This window comes from Dermacentor albipictus, chromosome 2 (assembly GCF_038994185.2).
Source record: "Dermacentor albipictus isolate Rhodes 1998 colony chromosome 2, USDA_Dalb.pri_finalv2, whole genome shotgun sequence".
Lineage (NCBI taxonomy): Eukaryota > Metazoa > Arthropoda > Arachnida > Ixodida > Ixodidae > Dermacentor > Dermacentor albipictus.
This window is the reverse complement of record NC_091822.1, coordinates 164,098,497-164,111,664: the sequence shown is the minus strand read 5'-3', so window position 1 is coordinate 164,111,664 and position 13,168 is coordinate 164,098,497. Positions and strand designations below refer to the sequence as shown.

The window sequence follows — 13,168 nt, the reverse complement described above, 5'->3', positions numbered from 1 at the left end:
CTGTGCATGGCGTCTCCTCCAGGCGCTTCTGCCCGCCGCGGTGTCCTAGCGGTTGTGGTGTTGCGCTGCTAAGCACGAGCTCGCGGGACTAAATTCTGGCCGCGGCTGCCGCATTTCGATGGAGGCGAAATGCAAAAACGTCCGTGTCCCGTGCCTTTGGGGCAAGTTAAAGATCCCTTGTTGGTCAAAATTAATACGGAGTCCCCCACTACGGCGTGCCTCATAATCGAATTGTGGTTTTGGCACGTAAAACCCCGTAATACAATTCAGTCTTCCTCTAGCTGGGCAGTGCGCTTTGTCTCCCTGACGTCTTTCGCTGCCTGTCATGCGGCCTTCAGCCTGTTTTCTTCTTATAGCTGGGCAGGGTCCATGCGGACTAGTGCACAGCATGGCGTGGTGCGGTGTTGTGCAGTGTACCGTTGCGAACAATCACTCCACCCATTTTAGTATTGTGAGTAGTATCATCTCCAACCAATTTTCTTTGCTGGTTGCCATTTAATGCTTACATCTACTCGCGATTGAGGGAGAGCAAGCAATTTTTTACTAATAGAAGTTCCGAAGCTTTGCGTCAAAAGCAAACAGCAGGCAACCTCGTTACACGGTAGAGAGCAACATCTTGCAAACATTCCTTCGTTACTTTTCATCATCATCATCATCACCATATTCGTCATCAGCCTATCTTTATGTCGACTGCAGGACGTAGGCCTCTCCTAGCGATCTCCACTTACCCCTGTCTTGCGCTAGCTGATTCCAATTTGCACCTGCAAATTTCCTAACTTTATCACCCCACCTAATTTTCTGCTGTTCTCGACTGCGCTTCCCTTCCCTTGGCACCCATTCTATAACTCTAATGGTGAACCGGTTTTCTACCCTACGCATCACATGGCCTGCCCAGCTCTATTTTTTTTCTCTGGATGTCAACTGGAATATCGGATATCCCCGTCATGCTGTAACTGTGCAAAATGTGAACTTATCTCTTCCTTCTCCTCTTTCAATTCCCTTTCCCCCTCCTCCACTTCAGGATTGCCTACCGGGTTCAGACTGGTTACCCTCCCTGCCATTCCCTTATGACTTCTTTCACTCTCTGACTTTGATCCAGAGCACTCCCTTTATGTCTCTTAACGTTACGCCTGACATCTTAATTCCAGCCCTCTTTGCGCACTATTTAACTTGTTCTGGAGCTTCTTTGTTAACCTTCCAGTTTCTGCCGCGTATGTTAGCACCGGTAACATATGGTAACACCGAGAAAGCAATAATTGTACACTTTTCTTTTCAACAGCAGTGGTAAGTTCCCAGTCAGAATTTGGTAATGCCTGCCCTATGCACTCCAACCCATTTTTGTTCTGTGAGTTTCCTCCTCGTGATCGGGATCCCCTGCGAGTAACTGACCTTGATAAAGGTAGTCCTGCATAGACTCTGGAGGTTGACTGGTGATCATGAATTGTTGTTCGCTTGCCAGGCCATTCAGCATTACCTTTGTCTTCTGAGTACTAATCTTCGACTCTACTCTTACACTTTATCTATAACGGAATTCAATAACTTGTTGCAAGTTATCCCCCAGCGTTGCTTAACAGGACAATGTCATCTGCAAGCACAAGGCTGTTGAGATCCTCACCGTTTATCCTCACTGCTAAGCCTTCCCATTTCACTCCTAAGTCTTCAGCACTTTACCACGTTTGAAGAATAACGTTTCTTTTTTTTTGCGAATCCACTTTCAGTTGATCTTATACCATCACCGCTAACAAGTTTGCGCAAGCACCGACGAGCACAAAGGACTCGTCCACAGGGATTCGACGAGAAAAACTTTGAGAAGGAGGCCGATGGGAATAGAAAACACCTGCACCACTCCACCATCTTGTTCTCGCAATACCGAGAAGAGACACTCCAGAAAAACTTTTTTTTTTCGCTTCTGTTCGCTTGCATCGCACATTTAGTTTGCCTGACGTGATGTGGCAAGCAGCGTTGCAGTAGCCGGAACGCGCGCCTATGTCAATCGATCACTGCAAGGAGTTCGTATTTGCAGTACTTTGTCGGCGTGGCGCCTTTGTTTGATTGAGGGCTCCTGCCCACACGTGTGCCATTGCGCAATATCTGCGCATTCTCTCCTTCATGTAAAACGGGTCGATTCATCACTACTCGTCCACGAGTAGTCGCTATTAAAAGCAACGGTAGTATTCTTTACTGCGATCTTTCTTAGACGCCTTTTGGTGCAAAGCCTAAAAGAGGCGAGTTTTCGCCGACGTATGGAGCCCATTATATAGGGGACCTGAAACTCTCCTCGGGCTTGATGAAAAAACACAGTCCACGGATGGCATACGCTGCTGTGAATGTCTCAGCCAGGTTTCGCAGTCGTGCGCGGCGTGTGTAGCTAGCGAGTGGAGCACGAAATTACCTTTCTCTCAAGCGCTCTCTTTTCAACACAAGCCTGTTCCTCGCTCTCTTCTGGACGCCTTATTTCGTGACATAGCGGATTCGCACACGCGGCTCCTATTGGCCAATAGTTGACATCAATCGAAACAGGTGTTTGGATCAGTGCGCTTCTCCCTACTGGTACTGTGTGCATTCACTGACGAAGTTCAATAAATGCGCATGTATTTAACAAGTATTAACAACTAAGCGAAAAATTTGTTTTCAAATTTACATAATGGTTGCGTACTTCCAGAAGAAGCCGACTATCGTCTGCTCACGCAGGGTCGTGGCAGCCCGCGCAGGAAATAAAGTTTGGCCACCCTGCTTATCGGTGTCGTAGCCGTCGGGTCTCGCCAATTCAGGCTAGTTTTGAACGCTCAACTAGCCTCGCCCCGGGTAGACGCCTTGGCAGACTAATTGACAGCGCTTCAGAAATGCGAAAGTTGGGTGTGGCTTACTACCTGTCGGTCAAGGTGGTGAAGGACAAAGCTGGCCCGCACCACGTGGCATGGTCAGACTGCTGCATATGAGGGGGCGCGTAGTGCACAAAGCAAACGCTGTGCATACGCACTACGGTTACGCGTAGCTAAGTTCTGCTTGAACGAAAAAACCAGTCAAAAACACAAAGGACAAGAGGAGAGGTTCACACCACAACGAGTCGTTGTGGTGTGAACCTCTCCTGAGTCGTTGTGGTGTGAACCTCTGCTCTTGTCCTTTGTGTTTTTGACTGGTTTTTTCGTTCAAGTATGTACCAACTGGCCCAGATTTCAACCCTTCTGCTAAGTTCTGCTACGCAGCGTAGATACCGCGGCAGCCGCAAGGTGCCGCGACGAGTGCAGTGGCTAAGCGCACTCCGGCTCGCTGAGGACAACCGCGTTGGGCTTGCGTTTTGGTGCGTCGTGTAGGCGTCGAAACCGGAAGTGACGTCTACGTTAAGCTTCAAGACTAAGCTTGAACTGCGCGCCGCGGTAACATTCATAAGGCGCAGTGTTGTCGGCACGCTCCGCTACGCCGTAGCCTTTGCAGTGCAAGGCATTCTAGAAGGAGGCGAAACGCCACGTAAGTAGTGTTTGATTGCCAATAACTCCGCTTCTGCTGAACGCATTCAAATACTTCTCGCGGCAGAGGATTTCTGAACATGACACCGTCTAGGTAAATTATTTACTTCATGTTAGCTTACATTAAAGTGTTTCAGAATACCTACACTTTTAAAATTCATTTCACATCTATAGCGACAATTTTAGTGACCTTATTGTGTCACTTCAGCGACGCGCTTTAGAAAATACCGGCGACACTACACTGTAATAGTTCATAATGTGCAATCGAAAACCATATCTGTAGATGACAAAGATAACCTTCACTGGCGTATTTTTCGTCTTCTTTAATAGCAATGGAAATTCGGTAATCCGCAAGGGAGGCGATCTTTACAGCAAGTGCCACCTGAGCCCGCTTTCAGTATGCTCCGCTCAGTTGTGGTCACGAACCTCTGCCCAACGTCCAACGAACATTTTACAACAAACCGATATGAAAGTAACACAATATCTTCAAGAACGCGCAATTGTTTGCTGGTCTGCGGCCGCTCAAGCAGCATCTACATAACCTCCCTCCTACCCGTGCTGCACGCCGGCTTGCTCCACTACACCCTCGGCAGGAGCCCTTCTCGTCAAGCTTTGTGGTAAGACATACGAAAAGGGACATGTACTGCAGAAATCAAAGGGGAAATTATGTAGAGGTTTACCCTAGTACAGCTTACATTGTTGGTGTGACGTCTGCCCGGACAGGAAAACGGTGGCAGAGCGATCCTAGGGGGCACGTGCTGCAACTTATCGCTTTCCAATCCGCAAACTCTACACGCACACACGCACACGCACACACACACACACACACACACACACACACACACACGCACACACACGCACACACACGCACGCACACACACGCACGCACGCACACACACGCACGCACGCACACGCGCACACACACAATATGGATGATACAATTCTTTTAAAAGCACACAAAAGGAACGAACGGATATACGAATGTTTTATTTTTCGACGTCTCCACTGGGGTACGGCTTTCGTCACTGAATGGCTTGACTCCCCCACCCTTCTCACTCGGAAAATAGTTGGCAGGCCACTGTCTCCGCATAGCTTTAGGGAAATCCAGAGGTGTGCAAGCATGTACATTTCTGGAAGGCTAGAAGCAGCGCAAAAAGGACGAAGCACGGTGAAATACAGAACGCAAGCCCTTGTGCTGCGTCTTTCAACGTCCTTTGTATTCTCTTTCTAGCTGCACGTGTGTAGCCTCCGTTGCCTGCTGCAGTGGCGCGGGGAAAAGCGGAAGTTTATCACGGCCCTTACGCAAATACTTGCCAAGAAGCAACGAGATGGAGACAGTTGGAAAGAACAACTGCAGCTAGCCAATGGGATATAACCGTCTTTCTGTGGCAACCCATTCTGAAACAGACTCGCCCTATACATCAACGGTGTACTCTGTGTTTGCTGTCTCAATTCGACACCTTTCAGCAACTAATTGCACTTTAATGGCGTTATTCCTTAACCAAACAGCCGCAGTTCATCCGATAACATACTTCGTTTCTCTCTCAATATTAACCTGCAAAAAAGGGAGAGAGAGAGAAATGTATGTGTGTGAAAGGGGGCGGGGGGTGTTACAGCAGAAAGGATAACTAGAGGCGGTGAAAACTGCACAAGCATAGCGGTGTGTTCACAACGTATATATACTCCCGTCTCACCGACTCCCGTTCAATGCAGCGAAAGCTGTGAGCAGGGCCAACCAATCAGAATTGAGAACCGCAAGAAAAGAAAGCTCCTTTTATCCGCCTCTGATCGCCGAGTGAATGTCAGTTTTATTGGAGGGTCAGTGGCCGCACAATGGAAGAGTCTTCCTTCTTCCTCGGAACACTCAGCCGCCTCTCGCTGCTGATTGGCCCGCACAAGCAGTAAACTTTAGCTGTGCGGCGCGGTTTCAGCAATACGGAGTTCACAGCCAGTTGCACAATCCACTAGTTTTCAGGAACAGCCCCGGACCCAGGCGTTTGTATTGCTCTGGTGTATACGTATGGGGTGACGTCAGGATCAGACGCACCCTTCGCTGTGTTAACTGGCGATTGCGCGCACGATCGCCTTGGGCAACACGCGGGCATGGTTAACAGTTGTGAAGAAGTAGAATGCATGCTACAAAGGAAAGAGTGTACAGACCATCGGTCACACGGCATCGAGTAAATTCTTTATGAAATGCAGTACGTAACACATTTACAATTACGTGTCGTTTTCTTGGCTGACCAAGAATGCGACTGACTAATCACCCGATTCACCGACCGTACAATGTAAGGGTCGACCTCTTCCAGGAAAAACATCTAATTAGTACTCAAAAGCTAGTAGAAGGTGATGCTTAGCATCCAAACCATGAAAGCATTCTTTCATTTATTACAATCATCGGTACGCGCCGTAGAAGGCACATTTTTACCGCGACATAGAAGAAATGTTGAAATTGTATCATCTTCAATGGTAAAGCGGCATTACCCTAAGTGTGGACGGCCCTGTACATTGTAGATAGTGTTCCTGAGAACTTATAGTGCCATTTTTTCTTCTGTGCGTGACTGCAGTCAATATTTATCAGTTTTACTAATGCTTCCTCTTCTTATTTTTGCGAAGGTTGCGCTTCTTTCATACAGGATATTTTTGGCGCGTGGAAAAACGCCCCTTGCTAAATGCGCGCAGCGAAAGAACAAGAAATATATTTTTTTAAAGCACAGGTTTAATGAGACTTTATCAACAGTTATAGTATGTGCGTGTGACTGTGGGGGCATGTGCCCTTTGTTACGTGATGACTGTGCACATCTGTCACCCAACAACTGGAGATGCGAGAGAGGCCATCTTTTCTATAACTTTTCAATAAATACAAGATCTATCTATCTATCTATCTATCTATCTATCTATCTATCTATCTATCTATCTATCTATCTATCTATCTATCTATCTATCTATCTATCTATCTATCTATCTATCTATCTATCTATCTATCTATCTATCTATCTATCTATCTATCTATCTATCTATCTATCTATCTATCTATCTATCTATCTATCTATCTATCTATCTATCTATCTATCTATCTATCTATCTATCTATCTATCTATCTATCTATCTATCTATCTATCTATCTATCTATCTATCTATCTACAGAACTCAAATAGTTTTACGTTTGTAAAAGCTGTTTGCCACTGACTGTCCGTCATCGCTTCATGATGTATGCCCAATCAACCGCACGATTGCCGGGGGAACTGCCACTTATCAACGGCCTTTGCGTAAGAGGCGTTTTTACCAACACTGGCTATAGGGAAGCTCTTGCCAGTTATGTCCTACAACCACTTCCGCTCGGGGAGAAATTCGGACGGCCACGCGCCCGCGAACACGTACTACACGCATCGTCCAAGAAACGAGACACACAGGGCCTGCCCGCGGCTCGACTCACGTCGACGAAGCGACAAGCCGAAAACGGCCCATAACTCTCCGGCGAACCTGCGAGACGCGCTGCTTGCTATACGGGCAATTTATGACGAGAATTGCCCGCCCCGTCTCTTCAGTGCGGCTGCGGTGCTCGTAACATTGTGGCTCTCTCTCTCTCTCTCTTTCCCTCTCTCCTTCCTTTTTTTGCTGTCTTTCTCTCTCTCTCTCCTCCTTGCCTTTCCCCCCTCCCGAGACGACCCCGACTGCGGGCCGTTCCCCGTCTCCTGGGCGATGCGCACGGGCCCTCGGAAGGACGAGGCCATGGATCGTTTGGGCGAGCAGGCAGGAAGCAAACGAAGAAAGAAAGAGAGAAAGCCACGTCGTTTCTCGGTGCTAACTTGCTCCTTGTACGCTGCCCCTTACGCTGACACGTCCCAAGCCACCCTTCGCTCTCGTTTTATCGTCCTCCGCCGCTTATCTTCTTCCTGCATCCCTCTGCGCATTAGTACTTCCTCGGTTTAGCGCACGAACTCAGCTTCCGCATTTGTTCGAATAATTGAATGTAAGCGTAGACGATTTCGGCATGCTAGAGGACGCCGGGTCAACATTGGATTTTATTTGCCAGATAAAAGGACGTATGCGAAACGACGTCCATGATAGGGATTAACGCACGGAGCAGTGACAAAATAACGCCCTACATTAGTTTTCGCACCCTGTCAGTTAATATTTTGACACTGCCTAGCACAATAAGCTCATGTGACAGTCGCGTTCTGTTTCGACGTACATTTCAGTTCGCGGTTAAATGGAGGACTGATATGGTTGAGTAGAAAGGTGCCCGGCGCCGCCAACGACACGTTATCTGTTGCAAAGCCGAGCGATTGCAGGCCTGTCAAAAAAAAAGGAAGAAATAAAAATCATGCAGAGGCAACGCACATGTTTGAAATTATGCGTGGCGAAGCTTAACTAAAGCGATCAATTCAATATTTTGCAGCTTATGGTGATGCGCACAATTTGGTTATGGCATGTTTGTGCAGAGAACAGTACGACACGTAGCAGGAAACACTGGGGATCCTGTACCTGTTGTTCCACAGACAATGGGACACACCCATTCTGGAGTATAGGCCAAGAACGGGCACACTTCCAGTGGCACACACTGTATGGTTAAATCAATGAAATGAAAGAAAACTAAAAAAAATTGTTGTATATAATTCACCATTCCATTAACAGATCGGTGTGCACTACAGATATCTGAGTCGACAGCATAAGGGCAGGTTCCACATTGAAAGCTTTTTTCTTCTTTTACGCAGAACATACGTACGAAGATACGTAGTCAGCATACAAAGATTATATGAGGCCCTTCGTGGCTACCTTAATGTAACGATTGCATATATATCCACAAATAGCGGCAGCCACAGTCTGGACAATCTGCGAGGCTTTTCAAAGGAAGTTTCGCGTTAAACTACGTGTGCGAGCAGCTGCACTGTCACACACAGCGTATCGCATGGAGGACTGTGATTTTGTGGCAACAAGTTTACTGCTGAACTTGAGAGAGAGAAACTCAAGCTTCAACGTTAGCCTGGCTGATCGCCTGGCAGGCTCATGTTGAAGCACATATGTCCGGCTTCTGACCAGGCTGGGCAACAGCCTGCCAGAACCAAGGCGGTTTCGATATAAAATTGGCTTGAACCAAAAAGCTTGTACAAACCCCTTAGGTGGAATGCTGATGCATGACCTTCCACAGAGCTCGTCTGGGCGCGTCGGGCATGGACAAGTTGCTCACGTCAAAAAAATGTTGCTCCTCATTGTTCTATGATTACTAAGAGCTACTCGAAGATGGCCAACATTTAGCGACTCGAAGGCAGCACTGCAGTCGTCGCTATCAGCGCTGCGGTGCGGGCCACACGAACAACAGGTATTCGAGATTAGAGAATCAATCCATGCATTGGCTGGGAAAGGACAAACGTCACATGTCAATGGTTTCCAAGTCACTGCGGCATCACAGGTAACGAACACGCCGATAACAATACTAGGTCGGCTCTCCAAGGCGGCAAAGAGAAGTTCAATATTCCCTTCGGCCTCCCTCAAAATTTATGCGTTTCATTTAACAGTGGACCGCACTATACAGCAGTTCAAATGCACAGCGCGAGCAAAACGACTGGTATGAAGAAAAATACACACATGCATTCGCACTCAGTTCCCGCATTGTTTATTCAAGCTGATTCCACTGCAAAAAAAAAAAAAAAACGGGTATTACACGTCACGCATGCCATGGACCTTGCTTGTATTCGCACGTGTACAGCAGACAAACAACATAAACAATCTATCTTTTTCTTTCATTTGGTGGGGCGCACTCTGTCCACGTTTATTAGGTCACTCGTTAGGATATGGCTCAACGCAAGTCCTAAGCACCTGACTGTGCTTAGTACTTGGGCCATTTGAACATGGGCCCGCTGGGAGGACCTCATTGCTATGAGCTTCTTGACCTGCAAATACACAGAAAGTTTCACACTCAACTTACTGAAAGAAAATCTGACGCTAGTGCTTGCGCGCCGAGCCGGTCAGGTGCGTGAACCAGAATATATTGGAGCGACGGGCACAGCATGGATTAGGCTTACAACGACAGAAAGCTGATCTAGTTGGTAAGGATTCATTATGCAAAAAAGAGGTGAGGCGTGCAGAGAGGACACACGAGAACTCTTGTGTACTGTCTGCACGCCTCACCTTTTTTTTTTTGCATAATGGATTAGGCTAACGTTTTTTTTTTTCTTTTTTCTGGCGTCTTACATTACTGTGGCTTCGTCGAAAATTTATTCTCTGCCAGCAGTTGCAGTGAATTAGACCTCTCATTCTAACACTTTGCCTACTCTCGGAAGGCTCGCAGAGAAAGAGATTCGTATAGGCAATCAAGATATCCATTCGGACTGTTGATGTGCGAATATCTTCTAGTTTTAGCGACATGCTGCGTTGCGCTACAGCGTCGCAGTTCCTGTGTACACTCGAAAGCGTGTGTGGGCCCATGTTCTAATGGCCCAAGTACCAAGCACAGGCAGGTGCTTAGGACTTGCGTTGAGCCATATCCTAACGAGTGACTCAATAAACGTGGACAGAGTGCGTACCACCAAATGAAAGCGAAAGAGAGATGTTTATGCTGTTTGCGTCTGTGTTCCTGCGTGTATTCACGCCAGTTTAGCTCGACCAGATCGCTCCGCCTTGCCCAAGTTGAAATAGTTGAACGAAAAAAACAGTCAAAAACACAAAGGACAAGAAGATAGGTTCACACCACAACGACTGGACTATCAACTGAGGTTTATTAGAATCGGTGTAGTCCCAGCAAGGCCAGCAGAGCACGCGCAACTGCATCATCGCTCATCACATAGCATGAAAAGACAAGAAACGTTTCTATCGGGACCAACTTAGAAATTCAAATTCTTTTTCAAGTAAGCGCACCGAGGTTGTACTAACGCAGTCATCACCTAATAAACTGATGTAGTATTCTTGTCATTTGTGTTTTTGTTGTATTGTATTTATGTTGTATTCTTGTATTCTTGTCCTTTGTGTTTTTGACTGGTTTTTTCGTTCAAATATGTACCAACTGGCCCAGATTTCAACCCTTTTGAAATAGTTCTCGGCCAGATGTCTCTTACCAGTCATTCTACAGCGAAACTGTTTTCCTGTAGCCTCCGTATGCATCCTGGGCGGCTTGCATACGTGTCGGGGACACGGCACGCGTACAGGAATGGAAATAGGTAAGGGAGAGGGGTAAGATGCTGCAGCAATGGAGGCGTATAGGAGGAGGAGAAGGGGAAGAGAGTGTGGCGATGGTGCCGCAGCAACGGAGGCGTGTAGGAGAAGGAGGAGGAGAAGGGGCAAGGGGGTCGTGACGGCGCCTCTGCACGTACGCCTGCGTGGCTGCAGCAGCGGTTGCGGCAGACGCGTGGGAGGTGCGGTGACCGCAGCGGCGCTTACGTCGGCGTAGTGCGGTAACGCACGCCAGATGAACGAGCAGAGAGGCGTCTAGAGCAGAAACGCGAATACAACCAACGACAGCGGGACCGTGCAAAAGCGGATAATTTGTGCGCAGCCTAAACAGCTTCATCCCCATACGAATGTTGCGACCCCGGGAATGTTTTCCTTAGTTCATCTTTATTTCATGTGTAATTCTTCTTGATTTCTCTTTATAGTACACTTTTGAATCACTTAACAAATGCATCATATGCTACCAATATTGTTTTCTCTTAGCTTTTTATTTATTCATTGCCGTGACGAAGGCATGTCCCCGTGTCGAAACGCTGGCTCGGCGGCAACGAGAGAGAGAGAGAGAGAGAGTGAGAGTTTAATGATCTGTGGAGAGGTCAGCCTGGAGGCGAGCCTCACGTGTTACTCCTGGTGATATGGTGAGAGATTTAAAAAAAAGCAGCCGGTGAAAAAAAAAAACACGAGAAAGAACCCACATACACATACTAACACCTATACACTACTTCCTTTGTTCATCCTCTGCGGATCAGTTGCAGTTTCCGTCGTCATGCGACCCCTTTATGCATGCTGTGGAAGCTTTCTGGGCGTTCTGCGAACGCGCAGTGAACGAGAGAGGAGGGAAAAGAGCCCAACCGGCGAGGCAATTGGGGAGCGTCATCTCACAACTCCTCGACAATCAGATTAGGGCGGACAGATCGTTTCAACGTCGCGACCGACATCGTGCAGGAACTAGACCATAAGACGTCTCTGCCGAAGGTTCGTCATACTTCATTCTCTCTCTTTCTTTTTTTTCAACTTTTCGCACTTGCGCTCCGAGACTATGGTGATGATGATGATGATGCTATTCTAAAGGAGCCGCTCGGAATAAGTGTTCCGATCCGGAAAGCACCCACGCGTGATTTCAAGTGCCGTGCTTTATCTTTTTTTTTTCCTTTCTTCATCGTTTGGTGAAAGAAGGAAATCGTAAGCTCGATCGTCTTGCGAAGATGATTCTTCCTCTTCTGTGTCCCTCAAGCCGTACGCAGTGGCCTGGATTTAAGCGGCCCAACCTCCGAACATGATTGAGACTCCATTCACTATTTCCACACATATTTTTTTCTATTTCTAGGCAATACTGAGAAAAGCATAAAGGAAACTTCTGACTGTTGCGTGCCTTTAGGTGTATTGAGAAATACGCGAAGCGATCGGGAAGAAAACGCAGAGAAAGAGTGAAGAACTGACTGACATGCCTGCCGTAAGCCTGTGGCGATTTCTTCAATCCGTCTTTTCTTCTTTGTCGTTCTTTTTTTTTAATCGAGAAATGTGCGACCGGTACGATGCATTAGTAGAGATCATTCATGCAGATCGGGGCCATTCAATAAACTTATTGCTCGCGTGGCGTGAAGGAGCTTATAAGGCGAACCCATGTGGGCTGTTTTTCAAGCTTCGCCTAAAGCTCGAGCCATACATCTCCTTTGCCAACTTGGCGTGGTGAAGCGCGCGATAAGTTCTTCGCCCTCAGCTCCTCGCACTTTCCTGTAAAAGTGACACTTTCTCTTTCGTAGCTTGGTATTTTTACGAGTCATAAGTTCTCGAAGCCTACGTCGATACATAGGTTCATCCCGCCGAACGGGAACTATATTTCATTCCACTTCTCCTACTAAGTTACTGACGGAAACTTTCCGGCACCGGCGTTAATCTCTGATGTATCGGTTGCCCGCGAAATACGAACGCTTTTTTCATGTCATTTCTTTTTCCTAATCCCGCACTTAAATTTGTCAACACGTGCTTGAACATTGTACTTCACTGCTGTTGCTTGGTGAGCGGTGTCGTCCTAGAGCTGAGTTTACAGTAGGTTTTATCGATCGGGGGTGACAATGTTTTAAGCATTTAATGAAAACTCTGCACTCTTTCACATCGCTGCGTGCTTGCCTCCCTGCCTAGCAACTTGCGGTAGGAAGCGCGACGTACCATAAGCATAGCGTTGGGGTCTGTTTTGGGAAGCGGAATTGCGGACAAGCATTTTTTGCCTCCACATACATCGGCGAGCTCTATGCCGTGGATACCGCCATGTTCAGAAACTCATTGAAACGGTAATATGTGGCATGCTTTAAAGTGACATTAAAAAGAAAGATTAGTTCAACTGTATCAGTATGACTGGTGCCTCAACAATGCACCATCGCCAGTGAGCTAGCTTTCTGCATCCAATCCAATCCTTTCTGACGCCAACGATAGCCAACATGCTGCGCAGCCCGCTCCGCTCAGGCAGCTTGTAGGCGGACCGTGTTTGTCGCTCCGCCAGCCTGCTTGCGGCTAAGCGGTGGGCGCATGCGCAT

General features: G+C 47.4%; 1 protein-coding gene across 2 annotated transcripts in view; it reads right to left on the bottom strand.

The window, feature by feature from the left end:
• The window catches only part of LOC139056253 (uncharacterized), a 642,331-nt gene that overhangs the window by 581,199 nt on the left and 47,964 nt on the right, over positions 1–13,168 (bottom strand). The gene's annotated exons all lie outside the window — the stretch shown is intronic.